Raw genomic sequence first — 7,747 nt, 5'->3', positions numbered from 1 at the left:
AACCTGTGACTGCTTTATGCTGAGGATTCCCAGTAGCAGCGATGCCTGGGTTAAACACCATTTACAAATATTTCAGGAGAATAACAGATGAATGAGTGGAATCATAATATATGTTTTAGGAATAAAAAAGTTATCCCATTGCATTGAATTGCTTCCCTGTGGTGTATATCACAGAAAAAAAAAAGTGGGCTTTGATGAGTTCCATGTTCATTATTCCCTAAAACAGAGAATCTGTATTATTTAGTGGGTTTTACTACATTGATAAATCAAGCAAAGAATAATCTAGAACAGTATCAACTCTGGTCACATATGAAGTCCTCAATAAATGGTAGCCATAAGCAGTACCAATAAATAATGTAATTTCTTTAACACAAGTTATCATGGGGAAGGGCAGCTCAGGAACAGAAAGAAATGATAAAAATTAAGAACTAGAAAAATGTATGTGTGCCTCTGAGATACACAGTACAGGAAAGAGCTGAAATTATTTTTCCAATATCTCGGCTTCACCTGACAAAACCATCTAACCTAGGAAGGAGAAATCGGGGAAGAAAATAGTGGATGATTCATTGTAATATTTTGTCCACAACCAATAGTCAAAGGTGCAAATAGCAATTTTAGTCTCCTGTAATTTTCAGTAGTACACTAGTATATTTTATATTTCTCTATATGATAAATTATATGCATGCACTAGAATTTGAATAATCCCATCAGAAAAAAAAGCATTGAAAAAAATTACATGTTATTTCTGTAAAATATAATGCTAACTTGTAAAAAAGAAATCATGGCAACTTTAATAAAAGAAATCATAAGGATTTTTAAAAATATATGTATATTTTTATTGATTTTTTACAGAGAAGAAGGGAGAGGGATAGAGAGTTAGAAACATCGATCAGCTGCCTCCTGCACACCCCCTACTGGGGATGTGCCCACAACCAAGGTACATGCCCTTGATCGGAATCGAACCTGGGACCCTTCAGTCCACAGGCCGACGCTCTATCCACTGAGCCAAACCAGTTAGGGCCATAAGGATTATTTAATATACCGCCTCTTTTTCCAATGAGGACACTGAACCATGTGAGGTTTTTCTGCCCAAGGGCCTATCGTTGGTAACAACAAAAAAGAACTCCTGTCAGCACTCTTTTAATATTCTGTGATCTTTTGAATGTTTAAAACATTGTGAATAAAATATTCTTTGTGAACATACAGACTATATATATTACAACCACTCTGCAGCTCATTCTAAATTTTAATTTGGTAAGTAAGTATAGTTATAAATATATATATTTTATCTAAATTATTTGCTCACTGTAACAGTATTTATTTAGTGACCTTAAGTTTTAAAATGAAATGCACTTTTTATATGAATGAGCTTGACATAGCTGTCTGGTAACAGAAAGTTTATAAAATAGGTCTCATAACATTTGAATTTCCTTCTTACCACAGTTTGTGCAAGAAACCATGGAGTAAAAATAGTCTCTTCAATAAACGGTGTTGAGAAAATTGAACAAGTACATGAAAAAAAATTAAACTAGACCACAAACTTACACCATAAACAAGAATAAACTCAAAATGGATAAAAGACTTAAATGTAAGTTGCAAAACCATAAATATACTAGAGAAAACATATATCAGCAAAAATATTGTTAGAAGCCATGTCAGATTTTATTTTCTATCTCCAAGGGCAAGAGAAAGAAAGGAATAAATAAATAAATGGTACTACATGAAAATAAAAAGCTTCTGCACAGTAAAAGAAGCCATCAACAAAATGAAAAGAGAGCCCACTGTATGGGAGAACATATTTGTCAATGAAATATAGGCTAAGGGGTTAATTTCCAAAATATATAAAGACTCATACTATTAAACACCAGGAAGACAAACAATCCAATTAAAAAATGGGCAAAGGACCTGAATAGACACTTCTCGAAAGTGGACATACAGATGGACAAGAGACATGTGAAAACATGCTCAATGTCACTAATCATCAGAGAGATGCAAATTAAAACTACAATGAGGTACTATCTCACACCTGCCAGAATGGCTACCATCAATAAGTCAATAACAAAAATAAGTGCTGGTGAGGATGTAGAGAAAAGGGAACCTTAGTACATTGCTGGTAGAAATGCAGACTGGTGCAGTCACCATGGTAAACAGTATGGAGCTTGCTTAAAACTTTTTAAAAAATGGAACTGCCTTTTGACCCAGTGATTCTAATTCTGGGAATATATCCTAAGAATCCTAAAACACCAATTCAGAAGAATATATGCACCCTTTTGTTCATAGCAGCATTATTTACAACTAGAGGCCCAATGCACGAAATTTGTGCAAGAGTAGGCCTACCTTCCCCCGGCTGCTGGCACCGGTTTTCCTCTGGCACCCAGGACCTGGGCTTCCCTCCTTCCAGCCACAGACAGGTACCCGGGAACTGGGCTTCCCTTACTGCCCCGACTTCATCCAGAAGGATGTCGGTCTAATTAGCATATTACGCTTTTGTTATTATAGATAGCCAAAATCTGGAAACAGCCCAAGTGCTCATCAGTAGATGAGTGGATAAAAAAGCTGTGGCACATTTACACAATGCAAATTGTACCTTTTGCAAGAGCACAGATGGACCTGGAGAATATTAGGCTAAGTGATATAAGACAATTAGAGAAAGACAAACACCATATGACCTCACTTATTTGTGGAATCTAATGAACAAAATAAACTGGCAAACAAAATAGAAAGAGGCATGGGTACATGGAATAGACTGACAGATGTCAGAGGGGAGAGAGGAGAGGAGGACTGGATGAAAGGTGAAGGGATTAGCCAAAGTACATATTGTATAACCCATAGACAGACAACAGTGTGCTGATAGCCAGAGGGAAGGAGGGTGTTGGGACTGGAGGGAGGTGGGCAAAGGGGTGAAAATGGGGACAACTGTAACAGTATCAACAATAAAAATAAAGTTAAAAAGGAACCCATAGAGCATATCTTTGCATTGTCTATGTAATTCGATGTGTATATAGTACATATTCTTAAAACAGAATCTGGGCTTATTCCCAACCTTGGCCAATTGAACTAAAAATAATTTGGTGCCAGCAATATGAAAATGTGTCAAGATCACACAAAAAAAATTAAAAAGCAAAGTCAGGTCTTTTGAAACTATTCTTCTCTATAGAAATCTAATAACCAAGGTTTCCTTAAAAATACTAATGAAACGCAGTTTTTATTCATTAAAGAAATGTGGGAGACACATTCAGAGATCTGGGGTTTTTTTGTTTTGTTTTGTTTTTAATAGGCAAGAAGACTTATATTCTCTTTGAACTTTTTACTCCCTAGGTCAGCCTCTTTTTGTTCTTCCCTTTTCCAAAAAAACAAAACAAAGATACAAACAAAAACAGTAACTGATAGTCTCTCCATGTTTCTGCCATGTCCCTTTTGCTTGGTGATGTATGTTCTAGTAGGGCAGTAGAGAGCAGATGGATTTGAAAAATTGAGCGGCTCAATATTTATGGGCCAATTTATGGTTTAACCAAACCCAATGGTTTTAAGAGGGAAAATGTGCAATAAATATGCATACATATACATACAACTTCTAGCTTCTTCAACATTGGTTCCTAAGACAGTCTGAAACATTTCTCAAATGTGCTGTGCCAAGCAAACATTAGGTAACAATAATCCTTCTGCTCACCCTGAGGTGGAAATTTTCACACATTAAAAGAGAATTGAGGATAATGGCCTTTCCCTAGCAGAGTGCATTTTGCAGCACTTAGTACGTGCAATGTGCACATGACAGATTCTCCTACCTAGTAAAAACCTCAGCCTCAGTTCCTGCTAACATTTAACTCTGTGTAATGTAATATAGGTCTTTAAATGCTATCTTGACCCAGTTTTGAGGCCCTTTCTCCTCAAAGGAGAGGCTGGCCATTTCTCCTTCCTGAGTAGCCAATTAAGTCCACACTCCCAACCACCTCCCACGTTGGCTCCCACACTCCGGACCACTGTACACCTGCCCTAATTGCTCTAGGGCCAGGTACCAGACAACCAGCATCTATGCTGCAGAGCCTGTTGAAATTATTCAAATTAGCCAATTCTAAACCTGTTTGTCCTGCCTCACCCTTTCTTTCCTTCAAAAACCAAAATAAAGGCTCTTGCCCATAGTTCCCTCTCTCCCTCTGCCTCCTTACTGACCCAGGAGCTTCCCCTGAGTGGCCTTGAGTGGTGCACTGCTTTCTCCAGGGAACTGTGACTACAGCAAACTATAAAAATCTTTCTGATTTCTCTCTCTTGATCTGTTCTGACCTTACCATACCTCACCCAAGGTAATATAGTTACAAGAGGAGGGAAGGAAGGAAAAGGACGGACAGGGAAGGGGAGGGAGGAAAGGAAGGAGAGGGTAGGGGAGGGGAAGGGAGGGGAAGAAAGGGGAGGGAAATTTAATCACTGCTTAAAAACACAATAAAATGTTTTGCTAAAATTGAACTCAAATTAACATTAACTCTTTATAAGATAGGATTGAAATGTATCAACAGTTTACAAAATATTATAAGCTATGTCTATTACATATTGAGAACTTAATGAGTCAGGCCATATGTTTATATCCTACTAGAGGCCCGGTGCAGAAAATCTGTGCACTTGGGGAGTGCGGGGGGAGGGCGTCCCTCAGGCCGGCCTGAGCCCTCTCCCAGTCTGGGAGCCCTTGGGGGATGTCCAACTGATAGATTAGGCCCACTCCCCAGGGTGTCTGTCCCCTGGTGGTCAGTGCACATCATAGTGAGCAGTTGGTCACTGGACTTGGTAGATTTGTCACAGAAGTCCCTTTTCATCCACAATTACCCCTTTGGGTATTAAATCAATTTGAAGAATGCATTAAAGACCAAAATTTGGTCAAATAGTATGATCTCACAACCCTAGGAAGGCTCATTCCTAGGAAGTCTCAGAATTGACATGGTCTTGCTGAAATGGTAGACCATTAGGGATGGGGCAGTACCTTAACCATAGAATGTGAGTTGAGGCCAAATTTACCCAAAAGGAAAGAAGAAGTAAATGGAAAGCAGATTTTATGGTCTTCATTGTGAAAAACACTCTGGATTATATATATCCTGTGACTGATCATGATTTGAGTTTTGCCATCTGTTTTACTTTCTGTGTTTCAAATCTAAGATACCATTTACATAAAACATAAAAAGAGTATTAAAAGTTATCATATATTTTCAGTAATCATGAACAGTATGACTATGTAGAAAAACACAAGTATAACTATCATTACGACTATTATCATTAGCAGACAGGTAAAGGCAATCAAACAATTGGTTTCTGAGCTCAGGTATACAGGCCTTGTTGATGTTTTGGGATAGCTGTCTACATCTGATACCGGCAGCTTCTCGTCCTCAAGGCGTCTTTGGTGTTCCCAGAAGGCAGAAGCAAATGTCAGAGACAGGAGTAAATGCCATTTGTGGTCAGGTGCCAGATAGAGTCCCTTCCAATGAGGTCAGAGAGTGTATTCAATGTCCTTTCCAATAAACAAAATCTCCATGTGGCTGTCAAAAAAACAACAAAAACTTCCCCAGCTCAAGCCTGCTCTAGACCAGGAATCCTGCAGTGAGGGAGCCAAGTGTCCCCGGCACCTGCTTCCATACCTTGCTTCACCCTCTGCTCCTCCCTCCTACTCTATGGCCTCTGGCTCCCTGGGTGTCAGGAGACAGAAAAGGAGTACTGTTCTCTGACTTGGTGGATATTTACACTCACAAGGTACTTTTTTGTGTTTCTCAGAAATTCAGAATCCCCCACAGGAAGCCTCCCAGTGCATGTCCCAACACAGAGGAGATACCTGTCATTCCAGTGGTCTCCCGCAAGCCCCAGCCTCAGCCCTGCCAGTTTGGTGGCCCACCCCAGATAGATTATGTTGTTGAAATTCTAACAACACTCCCCCATACAAACCACCACCTGTAGCCCCTTTGAAGACTTGCTCTAATGACACTTCCTCCTTCAGCTGGGGCCCCAGAGGAAATACCATCAACTCTGACATTGAGAGAAGTTTAGTACAGTCCAATGGTTTTTCACCCTCAAAGCTCTTAGACTTGAGGAAGATACTGGTCCATTGGGTACCCAGTTCTCCATATCAGGCTCTGTCTCCCATGGGCCTAAGGTGAACAGGAAACACTTGGCTGGCCTCCTTCTTGATAAGGGGAGGACCCCCAGCAATTCACCTTCTACAAGGTGCTTTCATACCCTAAATGACCATGTCCGTGGTGTATCTAACATAGGTGATCTAGCACCTCACTTTGGTCATGTTCAGCAAATATTGTTCTATGGGCATGTTCAGCAAATATTGTTTTATTCTCAGTCCTTGAGGCCTCAGCTAAAACTAAAATAAAGTCCTGTTTAACGTTCTATTTCAGAAACATAAAGGAGGATCCTTATATTGCCCTAGCCTGTTTGGCTCAGTGGATAGAATGTCTGCCTGTGGACTGAAGGTCCCGGGTTCGATTCTGGTCAAGGGCACATGCCCAGGTTGTGGGCTCAATCCTTAGTAAGGGCATGCAGGAGGCAGCCAATCAATGATTCTCTCTCATCATTGATGTTTCTATCTCTCCTTCTCCCTTCCACTCTGAAATCAATGAAAATATTTTTTTTTTTAAAAAGAAGGATGCTTATAAGCCTTGGTAACATGTCACATAGCAAAAACTGTCTCTGTATAATCATTTTCTAGTAGTTTCCTTTAGGGAAAATTAATTTGTCTTCTAATTAGGATTCTGCTCCTAGAAACACTTTGTGAACCAGAGTAAAAACTCATCAGGGTCTTCACGTAAAATTATAAAAAATTATAAAATGATTTAAAGGTTGTTGAAAAGTCAGTCCAGGAAAAGACAGTTTCTTATTTGAGGCTCAAATACATCGGTCTTCTTAGCCAAGAAAATAGGCAGAAGACTAAAAGTTAGCCAAAGAGCAGGAGGAAACCACCTTTAAATAAGTCTAAATACCTGACATTGCAAATAAGGGAAATGAGAACTCTCAGCTTCCCAATCTCAAAAGCAAGTCACTCCTACTCTAGGATGGGATCACTAAGCTTCTACATTGTTTTCTGTATTCAATCCCTGACATTGTTAACCTGGCTCATTAGTGACTATGCTTGTCCAGGACTATTTCCTCCCAATAAGAACTGGCTCTGAATTTAAGCTAGTGTGAGGACCCAGGTTCCTATAGCAGACTTTTCTGAAGTGATTGCAAGGACAGAAAAAGGCCTCTCTTTCCTTTGCTGAGACCTTCCACAATTTATGAGAAAAACCTGGTAATTAATCCCCAATATTGTTGGCTATTCTGTTCAAACATCAGCATGAGATAAACTACTACCTAAAGCAATCTATAGATTCAATGCACTCCCCATTAAAATACCAAAGGCATATTTCACAGACCTAGAACGAACTTTCCAAAAATTATCTAGAATAAAAAAAAGACCCCGAATAGCTGCAGCAATCTTGAGAAAGAAGAACAAAGTAGGTGGGATCTCAATACCAGATATCAAGCTGTATTACAAAGCCACTGTTCTCAAAACAGCCTGGTATTGGCACAAGAACACACAAGAATAGAGAGCCCAGAAATCGACCCAAACCACTATGCTCAATTAATATTCGACAAAGGAGGCATGAACATATAATGGAGTCAAGACAGTCTCTTCAATAAATGGTGTTGGGAAAATTGGACAGATAAATGCAAAAAAATGAAACTAGACCACCAACTTACACCATACACAAAAATAAACTCAAAA

Source organism: Myotis brandtii, unplaced genomic scaffold (genome assembly GCF_000412655.1).
Source record: "Myotis brandtii unplaced genomic scaffold, ASM41265v1 scaffold49, whole genome shotgun sequence".
In the NCBI taxonomy this organism is placed as follows: Eukaryota; Metazoa; Chordata; class Mammalia; order Chiroptera; family Vespertilionidae; genus Myotis; species Myotis brandtii.
The sequence above is the reverse complement of the archived record's forward strand: the minus strand, read 5'-3'. Positions refer to the sequence as shown.